The sequence below is a fragment of the Schistocerca gregaria genome, chromosome 8 (genome assembly GCF_023897955.1).
Source record: "Schistocerca gregaria isolate iqSchGreg1 chromosome 8, iqSchGreg1.2, whole genome shotgun sequence".
NCBI classification, from domain to species: Eukaryota; Metazoa; Arthropoda; class Insecta; order Orthoptera; family Acrididae; genus Schistocerca; species Schistocerca gregaria.
In genome coordinates, this window is record NC_064927.1 from 105,167,003 (window position 1) to 105,177,252 (window position 10,250).

General features: G+C 53.5%; 1 pseudogene; it reads right to left on the reverse strand.

Annotated features, from left to right (window-relative positions):
• Positions 1-9,348: 9,348 nt before the first annotated feature.
• Positions 9,349-9,466, reverse strand: LOC126285524 (5S ribosomal RNA; annotated as a pseudogene).
• Positions 9,467-10,250: the final 784 nt, after the last annotated feature.

A 10,250-nucleotide genomic window follows, 5' to 3' on the forward strand; every position in this document is an offset into this window, starting at 1 on the left:
GCCCCGTGGACTTCCCGGAAATGCGCCAGCGCGGAAGCCGCTACCAACAGCGGCACATCGACACGCCCCATCCTTCAAAACAACCACAGGAGGAAGACAAGGCCGCCCAAATGCTGCAGCTGTTGGCAGGCCTCATTGACACGGTCCTCCATGTGATCGAGGACCTCCCTAACAAATACGCGGCGTCTGTGAAGAAGATAACACAGACGTTTACCTTGGCCATCTCCACCAGACATCTTGAATAGAAACGACTGCGGTATAAAAATCGGCGTCTTTAACGCCAACGGCTTGCGTCGCCAGGACGCTGAATTCAGGAGCTTCATCTGCGACGAGAATCTGGACATCTGTCTCGTCGCAGAAACACATCTGAAGCCCAGCGTAAAAGTGGGAGTGGCGAACTACCACTGCTACCGGGACGACCGGCCCACCGCGGGTGGCGGCACGGCGGTGTACAGGAGGAGGACGATGCCCCACCACAGGGTTCACCTGCCGCAACTCGCTACAGTGGAGGCCACGGGAGTAGCCGCACAAACGGACCAGGGGCAGATAAATTTCGTGGCAATCTACCGACTACTGCAGCCAGATGAGTTCGCGGCGCTAATTTCCCTCCGTGGAACCACATTCCTCGGAGACGACGTTAACGCCAAGAACACCATCTGGAGCTCCAGGACAACAAACACAAGCGGTCGCCGTCTACAACGGGTGGCCGAGCAGCTCAGAACGGAGGTTATAGGACCCCACCAGCCGACCATCTTCCCAGCACGAAGAGGCGCGCAACCAGACGTCATAGATGTGGCCATCGTCCGCGGGGTGAGACACTTCATCTCCGCCACAAGGGCCACGATGGCGTCCGACCACGACCCAGTGATCTTCGAACTGAACGCGGACATCGTCCAAACAACCAAACGGGGCCTTGACCTCAGGGGCATCACCTGGGACACGTTTCCAACCGAAATGGCGGCCAAGATCGGAAACGCACCGAACCCGACGGAACACGGTGCGGAAGCGGCGCTGCGGCACCTCACCCGAGGAGTCGCAGAAGCTGTGGCGGCAGCCACTCCAAACAGAAGAATAGATAACGAGAAGCCACGCGCCCGAGAATTCCCGCCACACCTCAAAGCTGCCATCACGGAGAAGAATAGACTTCGCCGCGAATGGCAGCTAACACGGAATCCCGCAACGAAGCGGCAACTAAACAGGATGCAGCGGGGAATTACAGCAGCTGCCGACGCCCACAGAATAGAAGAATGGGCGCAGAAAACCGAGGACGGAACAGCATGTCACGCAGTGAAAGGATTCATCCGACGCACCGCCAAATTACCGCCACTGCAAGTCGGAAACGTCTTCGTCAGCGAACCGGACGCATAGGCCAACGCCCTCGCGGACGCGTTCGCTGCAAACTTCACCCCGGTGGAAGACCCCGTCGACCTGGCACACGTGGCACCGGTGGAGGAGCGACTGCCGGTCTTCTTGGCGGCCTAAGACAATGACACCGTCCTCCAGCCGATAGAAGAAGCGGAAGTCGAGATCCAGCTACGATATCTTAACGGCAGGAAGGCAGGAGGCTCCGACCTCGTCACAAATCAGTTCCTCAAGCAACTGCCGCCATCGGGCACCTCATGGGGATTTTCAACACCATCATCAGAACAGGCATATTTCGAGAGTGCTGGAAGCACGCCGAGATATCGTGGCCCTACCCAAGCCAGCGAAGGATCACAGGCAGGTGCGCAACTACCGCCCGATCAGCCTGCTGCCAGCGCTCTCGAAAATCTTCGAGAGGTTATACCTACGTCGGCTGGGAAACCACATCGACGCGGAAGGCCTCCTGCCCGACAAGCAGTTCGGATTCCGGAAGGGACACTCCACCATCCAGCAACTACTGCGGCTGACAGAGGAAGCCTTCTGTGCCCTGGACCGACGCGAGTACTTTGGCGCGTTTCTGCTCTGCGTGTCTCGTGAATTTGATTCAGTGTGTCACAAAGGTCTCCTTTATAAACTGTTTACATTGCAGGAGCTTCACGTGTGACCCAGGAATCCCCAGAGTTACCTCGCAGGTCGGACGTTCCACGTACGGGCAGACTGTGGAATCTCCACAGAACGCTGAATACTCGCCGGAGTCCCGCAAGGTTCGGTCCTGGGTCTAGTGCTATACTCTCTGTACACTGCCGACCTTCCGCGTACAGATCGGGTGCAACTCGCCCTGTACGCGGACGATACTGCAGTGTACTGCCGCAGCATGCAGCCGCAACTCCTACAAAGACGACTGCAATCCGCAACCAACAATCTGGAAAACTGGGCGGGAAAGTGGCGGCTGACGTACAACGGCGCCAAATCAGAAGCAATCGTCATTGCCCACCGGAAAGTGCCGGCTGACCTCAAGGAGATAACGCTACGAGGAAGACCAGTCCCCTGGAGCGCAACGGCCAAATATCTGGGCGTCACACTAGACAAACAACGAACGTGGCGCCGGACGTCTGCTCCTCGGGCAGGTTGCCATCATGTGCTCCGTGGACCTGCAGATTGATGACGTTTGGGGCTGGCCGTTGTATTGCACGACTCCCCTATGCACGCCGATCGTTACAAAGGAAGGCGTGTGTTTTCTGAGCACCATCGTCACACCAGAGTCCACCGTGTACCGGTGGCCAGCACCCCAGAACTCGCGGTTAACAGATATTACTTCGCCACAAAGACGCAAGTAACGTCCCACTTCGTCAGGCACTTCAAATGGACGATTATACACTTTCAAATGACGCACACCGTATCCGGCGAAGGAGATCTTCACATCACTCACTGTGCCGTCTCTGTGGTGTATTCCACCATGTGTGAACACAAGGGTTTCACACCGTATTAGTGTTTTTAACTTTATGAATAAACTATACAATGTAAAATCGAGCATGAGCCTCTTTAGTTCCTCCTTCTTTATATGCAGTTCGTCGAACATCCATTCTTCGATTTCAAAGGCCGTCGGTCTCACGTATTCTCGATCGAATTGCAATTGCAACTGCAACTGCAACGTCGTGTTCGAGCGGTTATACGTCGTCATCGTGACTTACCGAATCGTTGGATCGTGCGTTAGAAGCGAAACAGCTACGGCTGGCGAAGCGCGGGGGCCGGCGGGCGCGTGCGCGGCGAGGTAGAATGTCGGGCGGCGACGGCTCGGCGGCCGGTAATCCTCGGCTACCTAGGACGCACAATAGCGAGCGGCACACGTGTTGCCAGACGCGCTCTGGCCGTCGTGCGGAAGGAGCTCTTAGCCGGTGATGGCCGGTGCATCGGTAGCTATTGGGGCTTAGGCCTCGCTGACCACTCTGCTCTACAGAGAGTCTTCTTCTGAAGCGCGACAGTAGCGCCCGGTGGATCGGCGGAGGGTTGAGCTTGCTGCCTTTCGTCGAGAAACCGCGTAGTTGTGGAAAGCAGAATTGCCGTGAAGAGTCCTAGACTCACAGCAACCCCGTAACGTTTGTTACAAACTGCCCAGCGAGGCTATCTCGTTCTTTGTAGGGTTAATCAGTGCCAAGGGCCCCTTCACGTCGGATCACCCCGCGACTGTAGGCCGATTCTCTTCTTCCACACCCCCTTTAGGTGCCGCGCCACTGCACTAACGGCGCACGCTAGGCCGTAGGGCACTCCCCCCACTTCCGTAGGGTCAAACAGTTAGGGATTTTTCTTTTCAGAAAGAGCAAAATTGTCGTTCCCCTTTCTCGTCCCTCTCAGAACACCAAGATGGCAGATTCCGCCGGTGCTTCTCCCGCCATAACCCGCAGCAAGGCTGCAGCGAAAGAGGCGCTCGGGTCGACTGACCCCATCGACGCCAGCGTCCCGCTTGCCGCCGTGGGGGAGGTATTGGCCGACAAGGATCGGCAGATCGCGCAGCAAGCGCAGGAACTGCTGGACCAACGTCGGCTGATAAGCGACCTTTGCGGCGCAAACGACACGCCGAAACGGACTACATTGCACGTAACGCTGCACTCGCCTGCTACTGGTGACTCTTCTGCACATAACGCTGCACTCGCCTGCTACTGGTGACTCCTGCACGACCGTCCCGCTGTCGCTGCTGACTCCAGTGGCGGAATCAGCGGCGGCGGACGAGGACACAGAACAGCACTACACCGGGCCCTGGCAGGTGGAGGGCCCACCACACAGACGCAGAAACACAACAGGCACAAGCGAGCAACCAAACTCGCTAGGCAGCCGAAAGGCGTTGCTGCCTACACCGAAACAAACACTTCCGGCTAGGAACACAAACACTCAAACCAACACGAACCGACCTGCGGTCAGTAATAACACAAGTACACAAACCGCAGCTACGCCCGCACAACAAAAGACTGGTTTTCCCCCAGTCGTCATACAGAACTATGGGGACCTTAGCGTCCTCAACACCACATTCGAAGCGAGACACACACACACCTTGCACGCTCCACACTAAATACTCTGGGGATAGGGCCTCACTGTACGTGGCTACTAACGCAGAATACAAAGATCTCCTGTTCTTCCTCAAAGAACAGGGGATCGAGCACTACACGTACAGAACGGCTGAAGAGCGGACACAGCAGTACGTGGTGAAGGGATTGGACCCCAGCACACCGAACAAAACAGTTCAAGCGGCGCTCAACTTCCTTGGTTTCGACTGCAGAAGTGCTACCCGAATGACGGGCTTCCGCACACACACCCGCCTACCACACTACCTGGTGGAGATGGCCGATACGGCCGCCTCCCGCGGCCTTCTGCAGATAAAAAGCCTTCTGCGGATGGACGTAAGGGTAGAGTTATATGAACCACCACTCGTCCCCCAACAATGCAACAACTGCCAGCGATTCGGCCCTTCGCTGTCGCCTGGCACCCCGTTGCCGCGGATGCGCTGGCAAACACGCATCCAACGCTTGTACACAAGCACAACGAAACGCATGCCGTTGCACCAACTGTGGTCAAGGCCATGCGGCCAACTACAGGGGCTGCGACGTATACTGAGAGGTGCAGAGGCGTAAAATACAACAAGCTAGAGGACTCAGCGCCATACCACGTCCAAGGCCCGCACCAAACCCTGTCAGGAACGGTGTAACGTTCGCCATGGCTACGAGCCCTGGAGGAGCGGTGCGGGCGGCGGAGACTCCGCGCCCATCACACTCGCAAAACACAACCGCTGCGACAACAACAAAACCGTCTCAGCCAACAGAAAACACATCAACCACACCGGTTCCAACACCAGCTCCCAAAACAACACGACCCCACTCCCTGAGGCCACGGCATGCGAAACCACGCAGACCGCACAGGAAGATGCACCCACACAAGGACCCCCAGAACCGAAAACCCAGAGAAGGCGTAGGCGACCTCGAGGGAACAAGAACGGGAACATACGATTGCCACAACAAACCACACCGCAACAACAGAACACTGAAACGCAGGCACACAGTCAGCAAGCCAGCTACACCAGCACACACACTACTCCACCCGTCACCACAACTGTAACACAGGCACCACAAACTGCAGCACACAGAAGCAACACAAGCGCCAGACCACGCACAACGCCAACACCCGCACCAGCGGCCGCTAACACCACAAACGAGCCACAGGTCGACACGCACAACACAAGGTGAAATATTGGAAACACTATTCCCCCAGCATACGACCCAACAGATCTTTGCCAGGATCTTCTCGGTCATCACCACACTGTTCACACAGCTCATGACTGCCCAACCCGGACAGTACTTGACTGCCATACAAACAGCATTCACCACACTGTTCACATCCCTACATGGATAATACGCCACACCCGGCCCCCTTCGCAAACAACCAGACGCTATCACAGATCCTGTTCTGGAATGCAGACGGGATCAACAACAAAAGGGAGGAACTTGCCGCGCTCATGGAGCGTAAGGGCATCCTTATCGAACTACTGAGCGAAACTAAACTCAAACCGCACAACCACCTAAACTTTACCAGCTACTGCGTCTATCGTACCGACCGACCGGACGGCTCTGGTTTCGGTGGAACGGCCATTATACACAAAGACATTGAACACACAAACATAGTGCTCCCTGAACTTGAAAAATTAGAGGCAACCACCGTCAGGGTCAAGTTCAACGGAGCCTATACCACACTGGTGTCAGTATACAACAGTCCTAAGAACATTAAGACACGCGACATCAGCACTATACTCAACATATCACCGCGCGTAATAGCCGCTGGAGATCTTAACGCGAAACACCCAGACTGGAATTCACGTATACGAAACTCCAACGGCAAAAAACTATACCAACACGCGCTAGGACGAAACTACATTACACTAGCGCCGACCGAACCGACGCACATTCCCTACCGGAGGGGACAGAGGCCAGACATATTAGACATGGCCCTCATCAAGGGAATAACAACGACACTCAACGTTGCTGTTGAAAACGATCTGCCCTAAGATCACCAACCCGTTATGCTATACATTGAAGAAACACTGCAGCACATTCACCAACGCAGGATGCTAGACTACAAGCGCGCGAATTGGACATTGTTCAAGGAAACGCTTGACAGTCACATCCCACCTACCCACGCAATTAATGAGACAGCCCACATAGATGATGCTGTTGAAACCCTTACTAACGCCGTCCAAGATGCAATAGCCGGCACCATACCAATCCGCACACCACAACAATACAGTGCTGCCCTGCCCCAGGAGATCCTGGGCCTTATCTCAATGAGGAACCGCCTCAGGAGGTATTGGCACTTTACCAGGCGCCAGCACTTCAAACGGCACATTAACAGGCTCCAGGGAATAATCCGGGACAAAATACAAACATTTAAAACACAACAGTGGGACCAAAAACTCGCAGGGCTAGACACCACGCGACCTGGCGTGTGGCAGATGGCCCGACACTTCACCAGGGAGAAACACTACACATCCACGCTACAAGGACCCGACGGACCGGCATATTCTGCGGAAGAAAAAGCTGAACTGATGGCCCTCACACTTCCAGCGTCATTCACACCGAACATGGACCCGTCAGATCCAGCGTTCACACTTGCAGCAGACCAGGAGGTCACTCGCATCCTGGCCCAACCAGCGCGCAACAACATCCGCCAGGCTAGCACAGCTGAAGTGAAATGGGCCATCATGCATACCACTGCTAGGAAGGCCCCTGGTCACGATGGCATTCAAAACCGTGTCCTCCAGGAGTTCACGGATAAAGCAATAGAATATCTCACGCACATCACGAATGCCATACTCAAACACCAACACTTCCCCGCCTTTTGGAAGACGGCCAAGGTCCTGATGTTCAGGAAGCCGGGGAAAGACCACTCCCTCCCACAAAATTACCGACCCATCAGGCTGCTGAGCGCGCTCAGCAAGATTGTTGAGAAGGTAATACTAAAACGACTCACTAGGCACTGCATTACAAATGACACCCTGAGGCCGGAGCAATTCGGCTTCAGGAATCACCACTCGACAACACAACAACTCCTCCGCGTCGTCGAATACATCACACACGGATACAACATGAACAAAGCAACTGGTGCGGTGTTCCTGGACATCGAAAAGGCTTTCGATCGTCTATGGCACAACGGCCTAATACGCAAACTTAGTGACTCACGGTTCCCCGACGGGTTCGTACGTCTCATACACTCATACACTCATACACTCATATCTCACGGGCAGGAGTTTCAACACTGACGTGCAGGGCAAACAATCAACACGACATGGTATACAGGCAGGGGTACCCCAAGGAAGCATCCTAGGGCCCTTACTGTTTAACCTCTACATTAACGACCTCCCAGCTACACATAACACGACGATGGCAATCTACGCGGATGACACTGCCATCCTAGCGCAAGATTGGAAGCCGTCTAACATTAACTCACGACTACAGACCGCACTCAGAACGGCAGAGCCCTGGTTGGTGAAGTGGCGTGTTAGAGTAAACGTCGACAAGTGCGAAGCCGTTCTGTTCACCAGAAGACCGAAACTACTGCGCAAACATCAACACTGCAATCAAATAAAACTACACGCACGCCCAATACGTTTCCGAGAGAAGGTCAAATACCTCGGTGTCTGGCTGGACCGGAAACTACTCTGGGGGGACCACATCCAACACGTGACCAACAAAGCAAACGCGAGGCTCAAACAACTCTACCCTATGCTTAACAGGCGTAGCACACTGAATAGGAGGGTGTCCAGGTCCATGTACACCACACTTATCAGACCTCTGATGACGTATGCTGCTCCCGTTTGGGGATACGCTGCGCCCACACGTGTGCGCCGTCTGCAGCTCATACAGAACAAAGTACTCAGAATCATAAGCAACGCCCCGCACTACACGCGCACCGCGGACCTTCACCGGGAATATCGGCTAGATACCATCTTGCAGATATTCCAAAAACTCTCCACACGACTGTACAGAAACACGAGACACTCGCGTAACCCGTTTATCCTTTCTCTGGGTAACTACGACCACAACCATAGATGGAAACATAATAGACCAAAAACACTATTAGCACGAAACTGAACATCTATGGTCCATAGCACGCTAACATGACAGTACTGGCGAGCCCCTGCAACTCCGCTACTACTGGCAACACCAGATGCTTAACCTGCCGAAATACCGGCAATCGCAGGGAAACCGTACTGCACACAGCACACAAACCAGCCACACCCCCCCCCCCCCCCACACTGTGAGCTGATCCATGACCGATCGCCCACTAATATATGACGACAATGAAATGTTTCAGGGACGCAGCAGCAGCAGATCCTGGAACGAGCGCCAGCAACGACAACGGTAACGATGCACGATACCTCGCACTAACATAACCACACCTTGCATGCGCTGTCGCAGCTAGCAATTCGCTACTGCCCTTACTACCCGTCCTACTGTCGCAGAGGTTTTTTTCCCTTGGCACTTGCCTTGGCACTTTTTTCCCTCTGCCCTTACAACCGCTACCCTTCGATCGTTTTCGACCACTTCTATCTCCTGATGGACAATGTAAATGAGTAATCTTACCCAGACGCATGGATAACATCACAGCCTGCATCCTGTGACTCCTGATTCTAAAACTAACGTGTTATACGTAGGTGACAGTATAACTTTTGGTTTGCTCACCACGTTGGTGCGGGCGTGGAGGGGCCCCATCCTATTAACACGTGTTGCCAGACGGGCAGCCAGCAGTTTTAATGGCCAGTAGTGTAATATTAAGTTACGAATTTCAAATGCAATTGCCCTTTCGTAATTCCGATCGAACATGCATTGCACGGCCTCACCACAGTTTACTGTTGCCATAGCTTCCAGAAATAATCACTTTTATTCCTGTCCCTTCTATCTAAAGATCAGTACTCGCCCGTAACCCTCAGATACCTGGCACTCAGTGGAGCGGCGGCACACGTGTTCCCAGGCGGTCGCCCATCCAAGTTCTAACCCGGCCCGATGTTGCTTAACTTCGGTTATCGGACGAATACCGGTGTATTCAACATGGTATGACCGTTGGCAATACCTAGGAGCTAGCGAGTAGGCGTGGTGTCTTCCACTTACTTATTCACCCAGTAAGCGCTATGGCAGATGAACCGCTACATAAGGGGCGACAGTAGTTGTATTTCCCATGTGGAACGACTTTCGTGGACTCAAAAGGATTAACTGATATTCTTACTTCACATCTCAAGCGAAAATCACTCAGTATTAAATTGAAATGACACAAAAATATCAAGTGAATTTAGCAGGATAGTTCTGTGTCATCAAGGAAGTAACTCGTCGCTCATAGAGTTGCCAAACATACAGGGTGATTCAAAAAGAATACCACAACTTTAAAAATGTGTATTTAATGAAAGAAACATAATATAACCTTCTGTTATACATCATTACAAAGCGTATTTAAAAAGGTTTTTTTTCTCTCAAAAACAAGTTCAGAGATGTTCAATATGGCCCCCTCCAGACACACTAGCAATAGCAACCCGATACTCCAACTCGTTCCACACTCTCTGTAGCATATCAGGCGTAACAGTTTGAATAGCTGCTGTTATTTCTCGTTTCAAATCATCAATGGTGGCTGGGAGAGGCGGCCGAAACACCATATCCTTAACATAACCCCATAAGAAAAAATCGCAGGGGGTAAGATCAGGGCTTCTTGGAGGCCAGTGATGAAGTGCTCTGTCACGGGCTGCCTGGCGTCCGATCCATCGCCTCGGTGGTTGACGTTCAGGTAGTTACGGACAGATAAGTGCCAATGTGGTGGCGCTCCATCCTGCTGAAATATGAATTGTTGTGCTTCTTGTTCGA